The sequence below is a fragment of the Maniola hyperantus genome, chromosome 23, assembly GCF_902806685.2.
Source record: "Maniola hyperantus chromosome 23, iAphHyp1.2, whole genome shotgun sequence".
Lineage (NCBI taxonomy): Eukaryota > Metazoa > Arthropoda > Insecta > Lepidoptera > Nymphalidae > Maniola > Maniola hyperantus.
The window spans coordinates 9,360,140-9,372,566 of NC_048558.1; the positions used below are offsets into that span (position 1 = coordinate 9,360,140).

Below are 12,427 nucleotides of genomic sequence, written 5' to 3' on the forward strand. Positions count from 1 at the left end.
TTTCTTTAGCAAATTAGTTAAGGGATTGCAGAGAAGCGCACAGTTTCGAATAAATTTTCGAAAATAATTTATCAGTCCTAAAAACTGTCTTAGTTGATGGATGTTCTTTGGAGTGGGGTACCTTTCAATAGCATCGAGTTTATGAGCAGTTGGACGAATACCTTTTTCTGAAATATCATAACCTAAAAAGGTCACTTGCTCTTTGAAAAATGAACATTTATCTAAATTAATTGTCAGTCCGTTCTTAATGAGTAATTTTAGGACCATTTCTAAACAAACTACATTTTCTTCGAAACTGTTAGTGGCGATTAGTAAATCATCCATGTAGCATATCACTCTCCCAAAACGTAGGTTACCTAAAACGGTATTCATAAGCCTTTGAAAAACCGCTGGCCCGTTGCAAACGCCAAAAGGCATTCGCAAATACTCATAATGCCCATCGTTTGTAATGAACGCAGTTTTGTGCACATCCTCATCTTTTATACAAATTTGGTGGTACCCACTTTTCAAGTCTAAAGAAGTATAAAATTTACATCCCTGCAGTCTGTCAATGAGGTCTTCTATTCGAGGCATAGGGTATTTTTCTTTGACGGTTATTTTATTCAGTTGTCTATAGTCGACACATAACCTTTTAGCTCCAGACGCTTTGTTCACTAAGAGGCCTGGACTTGCATACGCTGAGTTACTGTTACGAATGATTCCGTTTTTCAAGAGATCGTCAGTTATTTCTCGCGTAATTGCTCTTTCTGATTCTGACATTCTATACGGTCGTTGACAAATGGGTTTATTCGTAGTCAACTGTATTTCTAATTCGACACAGGAAGTTTTACCCAGGCATGAGAGATCTTCCGAAAAAGATTGGGTGTACTTCGATAAAATATTGCTTAAAATCGTTTCGTGTTCACTGGGTACATTACTAGTGGTGTTAACCCTACAAATGTTTAAAGCTTGCACTGATTGAAAGGTTAATGTATCTCCCACACGCACATACATTAAACTTCTATCTTCAGTAAAGTTTCTTCCGATTAGAATGTCACAACCAGAAAGCGCGTTAATTACATAAAGTGTAATGATTAACTCTACGGAATCTACATGAAGTGTAGCAGCTACAGCCTCTGTCACTTGAACCGATGAATCATTCGTAAACCCTACCAAATTTATTGGACTACTCAAGGGAAAAGGTTGTAAGTTTAGTTGAATCGCTAAGGCAGTTGTAATTAAAGAACAATCGCTGCCCATATCAAAGAAGGCTTCACTATCGACATCATTTACCAACACTTTCTTGAAAAATTTTTCTTTTGTTTTTATATTAGAAATCATTTTCACCTCAACGTCCTTTTCAGCCTTCCGTTTTAGTGTCGATTTGCAGGCTACCTCTAAATGTCCTATTCTGTTACATAAGACACACCTAGCATTGTCCTTAACTGGGCAGGTAATCTTCTTGTGCCCAGTTACCCCGCAACAGTAACAAATTAGACCCATATTTGGAGTATTAAGGGCATTGCTAGTACTTGCAAAAGTTTCAGATTTAATCGGGCCCCCTGGTTGAAGAAGTCGAAAAGGAAGCCTATGTGTTACTAAATTCCTTTGAGGGGCTTCTTTTCCACTAGGAGTGTGGGTTTTGCCGTGTAAAAAGGATGCTAGGTCATCACAGAATCGGAAATTGCCTGCTTCGGCTGCTACACTAATATTTACATCGCCAATAGATCCTACAATTATTGAAATAATATCACGCTCATGGAACCCTAATTGTAACCGATCTATTTTCGCTTTTTGTTCAAAATAGAATTCATATAATGACTGATTTGGTGAAGGCTTTGTATCTATCAATTCTTTAAGGGAGCTAAACATATTCCTTCTAACTTGAAACGTGTCAGACAGTGTATCACGCCATTGCCTCCACTTCCACTTGGTCCACCTGGTTTCATTTTTTTGCAACGAATCTAGCCACATTTTGGCGGTATTACGCAATTTCTGGAGGGCCTGATACTTTATCATATTATCAGACCAGCCAAACGAGTTGGCGTTGGACTCAACAACGTTAATCCACATATCTATACTATCTACGAGTGGGTCAAATTCGGGAATCACTGATGACAACACAACACTCTGACTCACGGTTTGCGATCCTTTACGCCTTCGCTTGTTTTTGCGTCGTTTCCGCTCACTTTCACTGCTACTAGAGCTGGAATCCGATGAACTCGAGCTCGTGGGAGACTTTCTCGATCTTCGTTTGCGTTCCCGTGGCATTTCGTAGGCGTAGTTCGAACACTTCTGATAAAAGCAAACCAGGATATTATAATCACATAAGTATATACATTTATTGCAACACCTTACCCTGGAACGATCTTTTACATTTACAATACTATTTGAGAATATATCCTGAATATAACCTTAAAATACACGTTAAGTCCCACGAACCAAACTGTGACGGTCCCTTGACAGTTGACAGCTCGCAGGGAGGGAACGAAGTGTAGAACTCTCGAATGTCATTCCTTTGCCGAGATGTCACTTCTGTGGCGTTCATAAAACTTTTCCGATAGTTGTCACGTAGCTTCCGCTTTAAAAAAGCGGCAAGCACAAGTGCGACAACAGGTATGGAAAACAAAAATAAAATGTATGAAAAACAAAAATAACAAAAAAATACAAAGTTTACATAACGATGGCATAGTTCAGGTTAACAATAAGAGTACATTACAATCCAGGCCTGAAATAAAGCGATTACTGGCTGAGTATTATATGAAACTAAACATATAAAAAAAAATTGTAAAAAAATAAGTCGGAATATTAATAAAATCATGTACAGAAAAAACTTAATTCATGATAGTGTACACCATAAAGAACCTCGTCATCAGTATGAAACTGTCCAGCAATTTCCATTTTTTTTGTTTTAGAACCAAATAAATCAGTGCCACCTCTTAGATACTAATGAACGACCCGTGCGAATTCCAGACGTCACTGAGGTTGCATTGGTGCTAAAGCACCAATGAGACGGTGCCATTTTGTTTGTTCAATGGCCCTGTCCATACGAAGTAATATATAAGTCAATGGCCACTTGCCAGAGCTGTGGTTCGTCTGAATAGACACCTATTTTCAGCGCGTGTCTAACACACGGAAACGGTAAACTTAAATAATCAATTAGTTACGGAATCAAAATATCGCATTTATTAGGAATTGTACTCTAATTGTGTTTTTTTTGTACAAATAATTGATTATTTTCGTTTCCTCATGGCGTGGAAACATTTTAGATTGGGCTGTTTTTGGGCGTTTTTTGTGAAAAAAACTGTTAAGTTTGAGTCATTTTAGTTCTATTTATAGATTTTATTTTTTTCTATGCTTAGAATGGAGAATGTTAACTGTATGTCCAAATTATAAAATTCATGTTCGGTCATCGTTTCAAGGCGACTTCCATGACGCAGTGGAGAACACTGTGCTGAACTCAAATCGCTCCAGCTGAGAATCAAACCCAAGACCTCCCACTAATACAGGGTGTAAACAGAACGCTAGCAAAAACTTAGCGTTATTGTTATACTACAAAACTCGGGTCAATGACCCACCTACGCCACGGCATTGACTCCAAGTGACCTACGAGGACCTACTTTTCCAACTCTCGCGTAAGTCAGATGTTTTATTTGCAATTTATCGTAAACTTTTACAAAATTATAAGATTTTTTAATCGTTTTTTTCGCGTTTTTTTGTGGTATCATATCAGTAATCATCACTACTATCACCTGTCTTCGTTATTGCCAGCGTTCTGGTTACACCCTGTATATTAGTGGGAGGTCTTGGGTTTGATTCACGGCAGGAGCAATTTGAGTTGAGGGTAGTAGACCCTCAACTCCTTCTCAACTCCTCTACTGCGCCAGGGAGGTTAAAAACAATTCCTTTATTTTTTCTTTCGGATTGTGTTATACTGGCCCTACTGGCCGTTGCACTGTTGCAACGTGATTGAATGACAAACCAACAAACAAACACAATTTGGCATTTAAAATATGGGTAGTGACTAGTGGTCAAAGCCTGCATTGGGATCACGCTTTTCTTATTCTTCTTTTTAAAAGAATATTAGCCATGTTAAATATCACTGGTTAAATGATTAATATTCCCCTTTCCTCTCCAACTAAGCGTCAAGCTTGTGCTAGTAGTAGGTACGACAATAGTGCAACGGGCGGGGTTTGAACCGTCAACCTTTCGGTTTTCAGTCAACTCATTGGTACTGATTCTGAGCACATCCTAATTTTAGAGTAGTGGTATCATCTTCTTACTAATGTAATATGAAAAGTACAGTCGCAGTTTGACAGTTTTAAATTTAATTTTTAGATGATAAAACCTGTGATTCTACGCACAGTCGCGAGCCTACTGTTTAAATTTGTAGCATGCACTAAAATTTAGAGTCTTTAAATGTAAAGTTCATGTTCTGTCCCTTTTTAGCATTGTTAAAAAGAAAGGGATGCAGATACTCTAAATTTAGTTTAGAGAAAGACAACGGAATCGGTGCCATTGAGGCCCTTTAAGCAGATGAGTAGATAGCCCTACACTCTGTGCTATAGGTCCACAAGAATATGGCGGCGTCGATAAAGGAGTCATCTACCTCAGTCGATAGTCGATACAAAGTCCAGCACTTTGTTCCGACGCCATCTGGGGCAAAATGATAAACGCGACCACTTGTATTTTGTATACTGCTAAATGATAACATTAGTATGGATGAAACATAGTATTTTGTTTCTACTAGTAACAAATTACTATGTTTTATCCATACTATCCATACTAATATTATAAATGTCTGGTGGGAGGCTTCAACCGTGGCTAGTTACCACCCTACCGGCAAAGCCGTGCCGCCAAGCGATTTAGCGTTCCGGTACGATGCCATGTAGAAACCAAAGGGGTATGGGTTTAATAAAAACTGCCATACCCCTTCCAGGTTAGCCCGCTATCATCTTAGACTGCATCATCACTTACCACCAGGTGAGATTGCAGTCAAGGGCTAACTTGTATCTGAATAAAAAAAAATAAAAAAAATGTGAAAGTGTGTCTGTCTGTCTGTCTGCTAGCCTTTCACGGCCCATCCGTTCAATCGATTTTGACGAAATTTGGTACAGCGATAGCTTGCTTCCCGGGGAAGGACATAGGCTGCTTTTTATACCGGAATATCAAAGAGTTCCCACGGGATTTTCAAAAACTAAATCCACGCGGACGAAGTCGCGGGCATCATCTAGTGCTATATAAGCTGTGATAGCATAGTGGTTAGGACGTTCGCCTTCTAATCGGAGGTCGGGGGTTCGATCCCGGGCACGCACCTCTAACTTTTCGGAGTTATATATGCGTTTTAACTTAAAACGCATATAACTCCGAAAAGTTAGTTTTAAGTAATTAAATATCACTTGCTTTAACGGTGAATGCAAACATCGTGAGGAACCTGCATGCCTGAGAGTTCTCCATAATGTTCTCAAAGGTGTGTGAAGTCTACCAATCCGCACATGGCCAGCGTGGTAGACTGTGGCCAAAACCCTTCTCACTCTGAGAGGAGACCCGTGCTCTGTAGTGAGCCGGCGATGGGTTGATCATGATGATAATGATGATACATACTTAGTAGTGTGAGAAAAAATAACTGCAAAACAATATTAGGTACGTCATCATCATCATCATCATGACCAATCCATCACCATTAAGGTTTAGGCCATAGTTCGCCACACTGGTCATGTGCGGATTGGCAGACTTCATACACCTTTGAGAATATTATGGAGAACTGTCAGCCGTGCAGTTTTCACGATGTTTTTCTTCACCGTTAAAGCAAGTGGATCAAAATTGAAATTTCGATTCTCTTGTACACAATCTCTAAACTAAACTAAATTAACAGGTCTAAATCTCGTGCTATCCTTTTCCGCAAGCAACATTATGAAAGGGATAGCAATAGATTTAGACGTGCCATTTTAGTTTAGTTTAGAGATTGTGTACAAAGGAATTAGCCCCAATAAAAGGTTATAATTTAGAATACAATAAGAATAGGATTAAAATTATTAAATTATTATTACTATATATTTTGATGGATCGATTTTGCATGCGTCTAGTTTAAGACCTGGAGGATGACATAGGCTACTTCTTATCCCGGAAAATCAAAGAGTTCCCACGGGATTTTTGAAACCTAAATCCACGCGTACAAAGCCGCGGGCATCAGCTAGTTTTACAAAGCGCTCGGACGGCCCAAACTTTTCCATACATTCACCTTTGCGATCCCATTTCGCCTTTTGCAACAATACTTTAATCACTTAATGAATCTACATAATATTATAACAAAATAGACGCTACCTATACCTAAACTTCAAAGAATTGACTTAGTGATAACCTGATAACCCCGAGTCACAAAATATTTTGTGCTCGAGTGGTATGATTAATCACGTGACGTCCGCAACGAGTTATCTATCAGCCAACTATTTTTATACGGAATCATAAAGGAGGTGTGTCACATAGCCTTGAGGCACAGTTCACGACAGTATTTTTAGGGTTCCGTACCTCAAAAGGAAAAAAGGAACCCTTATAGGATCACTTTGTTGTCTGTCTGTCCGTCGTCTCTGTCAAGAAAACCTATAGGGTACTTCCCGTTGACCTAGAATTAGGAAGGTAGGTAGGTCTTATAGTACAAGTGAAGGAATATATCCGAAAACCGTGAATTTGTGGTAAATTAAAACTACCTGACTATTCATAAGCACTTTTAAAAAGTTTACATGAATAAAAAAACATTCTATTCTATTCTATTCTTACATCACGAAAAAAAAATTAAAATGTGTTCATGAACAAGTAATTAGTATTTTCAATTTTCAAAGTAATATACCAAGTGGCCTATCGAATCTATCGCCCGCAGCGCGGGGAACACAACCAACCACGAGGCCCCAAGCCAAGATGGCGGGCCCTAGCCTAGCTAGAAGACCAACACTGGGGTAACATGAATACCCCGCGCCCTGCCCGGGTTGGAGGCCCGTACCCCCGCTTGGCCTTCGGCCAACCGGAGAAGAGCCTGTCGTCGTAGCTTTGTCGTACTGTACCTACATTACTTTCTGCCGCGTACTGTACGTCGCGTCAGACGTATAGCAAAAGCAGACTTGGCTCTTCGACGTCCATATTGAAACTGACGACCCTGTGGAGTGTGGCCCTTGGTTGTTGGCCTGTGGTTGTTTGACAGCTACAATGTCACGATCGCAATCATCTCTGATTGGTTAATGCTCGCTCACTATTGGCTACAATGCATTGTTGCAACAAGAATGGCACAAATTCAGCCAATCAGAACAATTGAGATTGTAATAATGATTGATGCAGGTTTTAGACAATCGCCCTACAGGTCTGCTGTGGTGTTTCTCATTAGGTAGCTCAAGGCACCACGGCAGCGCGACCGGTGGCGCCACCATGGTATCAAGTCAAAGTCAAATGATTTATTCAAAATCATTCAATCAAAAAAAAAAATAGGTAATAAATTAGTCTTTTTGATGTTCAGATGTTGGATTTGTAAGATATAGTGGTGATAATTATTACGCAAACTTAAAACTAAAGCTACGTGGGTTCCAAACGAGATGCTGGCCTGAAGTAGTTGTCATCTCGCGCCTGTTATTGTGCCTGCTCTTATCTCGTTGCGGGGGGCGATCGCGTGACGTTGAGGTCTTCGCTATTATCATTGCAATGTATTTCACAATCATCATCATCATCATGATCAACCCATCGCTGGCCCACTACTGAGGACAAGTCGGCTCCTGGAATGAGAAGGAAGCCTTAGCCGTCCAAGTGCGGAATGACTAATCTCACAATTATCGCAAAAAATTTGTAATTTCATACTTAATCCGTACTAAATAGGTAATAACTATGGGCCTCTTAAGATAGCTCAGAGTCACTCAGCCGGCGATGGAGAGAGCTATGCTTGGAGTTTTTCTACGTGATCAAATTAGAAATGAGGAAATCCGTAGGAGAACTAGAGTAACCGACAGCTCAACGGGCGAAGCTGAAGTGGCAATGGGCAGGGCACATACAACCGATAGACGTTGGGGTCTCAAGATGTTGGAATGGCGACCTCGTACCGGAAGACGCAGCGTTGGAAGACCCCCCACTAGTTGGACGGACGACATCAGACGAGTCGTGGGGAGCCGCTGGATTCAGGCGGCGCAAGACCGTGGCGTGTGGAAGTCCCTACAAGACACCTATGTCCAGGAGTGGACGTCTATCAGTTGATGATGATGAAATAGGTAATATGAATGATGCAAAAGTCTGTCTGTCTGTCTACTAGCTTTTCACGGTCCATATTATGTTAAACAGTTTGTACAGAGATAGCATTGTTGTAAGACCTACATGTACTCACATTCCAGCGAATAAACGTTTATTTATTTATTATTTGTTTATCCCAGGGAAGGACATAGAAGTTGCGTACTATAAAAGATCTAAGCGTGCAGAAGGACAGACGACGGGAAGCGACTTTGTTTAATACTACGCGTATGTAGAGAAGATCCCAGATCCTTCCGCATTCTGCTTTGTTTATCCAAGTACTTATAAATAGTTCATAATACCCACTTTATGCAATAAAATAGTGGAGGCCATAAAAGCCTTTATCAGTATAAATCAAACATTATCGACCCTACATTATTGACAGTGCAGTTATAGAGGATATAGTATCCTATTTACTATCAGCTACTGTTTAGTAAATAAACAATAATTTACAGTCTTTCATCATACAGATAACTGCATCTAATAGTTACCTATATTTCAATTAATAATATAAAAAACCGGCCAAGTGCGAGTGAGACTCGCGCACCGAGGGTTCCGTACTCGGGTATTTTTTTTGATTCTTTGCACGATAAATCGAAAACTACTATGCACAAAAATAAATAAAAATCTGTTTTAGAATTTGCAGGTAGAGCCCTTTCTATGACACTCCACTTGGTATAGTTATCTTACTTTGAAAATTGAAAATACATTTTAATTTTTTTTTGTGATGTAACCACAAATTCAAGGCCTTAAGATTTATTCCTTTCCTTGTGCTATAAGACCTACCTACCTACCAAATTTCATGGTTCTAGATCAACGGGAACTACCCTATAGGTTTTCTTGACAGACACGACGGACAGACGGACAGAGAGGCAGATAATAAAGTGATCCTTTAAGGGTTCCTTTTTTCCTTTTCAGGTACGGAACCCTAAAAAGTGGTGATGACCTAGTGGTTAAGACATGAGCCTCCTATTTGGGGGGTCGGGGGTTAGCACCTCTAACGTTTCGGAGCTAATGTGCGCTAAGCAATTAAATACATACATATCTGTTGCTTTAACGGTAGAGGAAAATATCGCGAGGAAACATTAACCTACATACCTATTTATAATCTGTGCCTACTTACTGCAAAATCTATCATCATCATCATCATGATCAACCCATCGCCAGTTCACTATAGAGCACGGGTTTCCTCTCAGTGAGAAGGGTTTGGCCACAGCCCACCACGCTAGCCAAGTACGGATCGGCAGACTTTATACACCTTTGAGAATATTATGGAGACCTCTCAGGTATGCAGGTTTCCTCACGATGTTTTTCTTCACCGTTAAAGCGAGTGATATTTTATTTCTTAAAACGCATATAACTCCGAAAAGCTAGAGATACGTGCCCGGGATCGAACCCCCGACCGCCCGCATAGGAGGCGAACGTCGTAACCACTAGGCTGTCACGGCTACGTAATATAAAATCTATAACTACAGCAAAATAGAAATATCTAAGTAATGAGTATCTGAGTAATAAGTAGCCGTGGTAGCCTAGTGGTTAGGACGTCCACCTTCCAATCGGAGGTCGGGGGTTCAATCCCGGGCACGCACCTCTAACTTTTCGGAGTTATGTGCGTTTTTAAGTAATTAAAATATCACTTTAACGGTGAAGGAAAACATCGTGAGGAAACCTGCATGCCTGAGAGTTCTCCATAATGTTCTCAAAGGTGTATAAAGTCTGCCAATCCGCACTTGGCCAGCGTGGTAGACTATGGCCAAAACCCTTCTCACTCTGAGAGGAGACCCGTGCTCTGTAGTGAGCCGGCGATGGGTTGATCATGATGAAGTAATGATAATCATGGGAGAAGATTTGAGACTTTTAAGAATTAATTTGACATTAAAAACATATGATTTTGACATTAAAAACATATGATGGTTGACATCATAAGCTATCATCAAGATATAGGTCACGATATCAAATTGTAATTGTTGTTTTATGACGTCTGTCGTAAGTAATTAGTATATCAAGGTCAGGAAAAGCCAGAACGGGATGACGACATATTGCGTTAGAAGAATATTCGGGATGTGTAGGGATGTGGCCGAGTTATCGATATATTAATGCAACTAGCTGATTCCTGCGACTTCGTCCGCGTGGATTTACGTTTTTTAAAATCCCGCGGGAACTCTTTGATTTTTCGGGATTGTTGTCGTTGCTTGGTACCTACAATATGAATTCACTATGAACACTTCCTGAATCTTGATAACCCAGGCGGGCAGTAACCCTGCAGCATCAGGATTAAGGAGTTGAATCCAGAATTTTTTATGTGACCACGACGTAAACTTTTTTTGTTGATTTAAAAAAAAAAATTGCAAATCGGTCCAGAAACCTCGAAAAAATCGATGTAGAAAAAAGAATCACCTCCTTTTTGACAGTCGGTTAAAAACCGATGACCTTGAAATATTTACGGAACAATCTTTAACTTTCTAACAACCTTTCTAACAAAAAAAAATGAATGAAATCGGACTACGCATTAATGAATTACAACTCAGTATACATTTTAACTTTCGTCCCCTCTCCTACGGGAACCATGCTGAATTTCGGGATAAAAAGTATCCTATATCCTTCCTCATAGTATGACCTCAAATCGTACCAAGTTTCATTGGAATCCATTCAGTAGTTTCAGCGTGATGCACGGCCGTGATACAGACAGACAGACAGACAGACAGACAGACAGACAGACAGACAGACAGACAGACAGACAGACAAAAATGAAAAAAATTACAATTTTGGGTTCAGTATCGATTATAGAGTGCCCTCGAAAAAAAATTTTGCAAAATATCTTCAATGTACAGAATTTGACCTGTTACAGTTTTATTATAAGTATTGATTGATTGATAAAGCAAAAACCATAATGAAATTGTCTAGATTCAAAAAACAATAACACGTAATTAAAAAAAATTAAAAAGCACAGCTGCCCTGCCAAAAACTAAAAACCGGCCAAGTGCGAATCAGACTCGCGCACTGAGGGTTCCGTAGTACAATCGTATTTTATCGACATTTTGCACGATAAATCAAAAACTACTTACTAGATCTCGTAGGGATTTTCGGTGGAATCTTGGATAGTAATGTGCATCATATATTTTTATTTAGTTTTATCATTCTCTTATTTTAGAAGTTACATGGGGGGACACATTTTACCACTTTGGAAGTGTCTCTCGCGCAAACTATTCAGTTTAGAAAAAAATGATACTGGAAACCTAGATATCATTTTGGAAGACCTATCCATAGATACCCCATAAGTATGGGTTTGATGGAAAAAAAAAATTGAGTTTCAGTTCTAAGTATGGGGTATCCTCAAAATTTATTGTTTTTTTTTTTCTATTTTTGCGTGAAAATCTTAATGCGGTTCACACAATACATCTACTTACCAAGTTTCAACAGTGTAGCTTCTGTACACTGCTCTGTTCTGTTCTAGCTGTAGTGTAGTGCAGCAGTGTAGTTTCGGAAAAAAGTGGTTGTGACATACGGACGGACAGACAGACAGACAGACATACATGACGAATCTATAAGGGTTCCGTTTTTTGCCATTTGGCTACGGAACCCTAAGTATGGTGAAGTAAGACACTTCCATGAAAATATTAACAAAATACGAGTAATATAGGTCTATGGAAAATACCTGTTTGTGTTGACAGTTTTATTATGACATTTTAGTGTAAACGCACTGTTTACACGCGGTTTTATGTTTTAATTACCTACTTATTGTTTACTCTAGAAAAAAAATTGTTAGGCCTATGTATCTAAATACTGACAACAACATTTTGTTGGTTGAGTTTGGAATAAAATACTTATTCAGTTGAGCACATCCGAAAACGCATTTATACAGGTTCTGAATGGGTACATATTAAATTATGCCATAAATCCCATGAACACAGGCTCTATCATCATGTTAACGTCGAGTCCTCCTCGCCAATACAGACCTAATACGAAGACTTAAAAGGACTAAGCCTTTTGAGCTAGTGTAGTCATAGTGCAATTCTAAGAACACGAGAACAAAGTGAACTGTGAAAGTATACTTAGTGCTAGTGCAACTTAAAGAACACAAGAACAAAGTGTATCTATCTAATTAGAAACTCAACTATAAATCGCTTGGCGGTACGGCTTTGCTGGTAGGGTGGTAACTAACTACGGCCGAAGGTGGCCGTCCCAGCAG

The 12,427-nt window shown here is 39.5% G+C and overlaps 1 protein-coding gene across 1 annotated transcript in view; it reads left to right on the plus strand.

The window, feature by feature from the left end:
- Positions 1-12,427, plus strand: part of LOC117993124 (facilitated trehalose transporter Tret1-2 homolog) — a 53,930-nt gene that overhangs the window by 10,038 nt on the left and 31,465 nt on the right. The gene's annotated exons all lie outside the window — the stretch shown is intronic.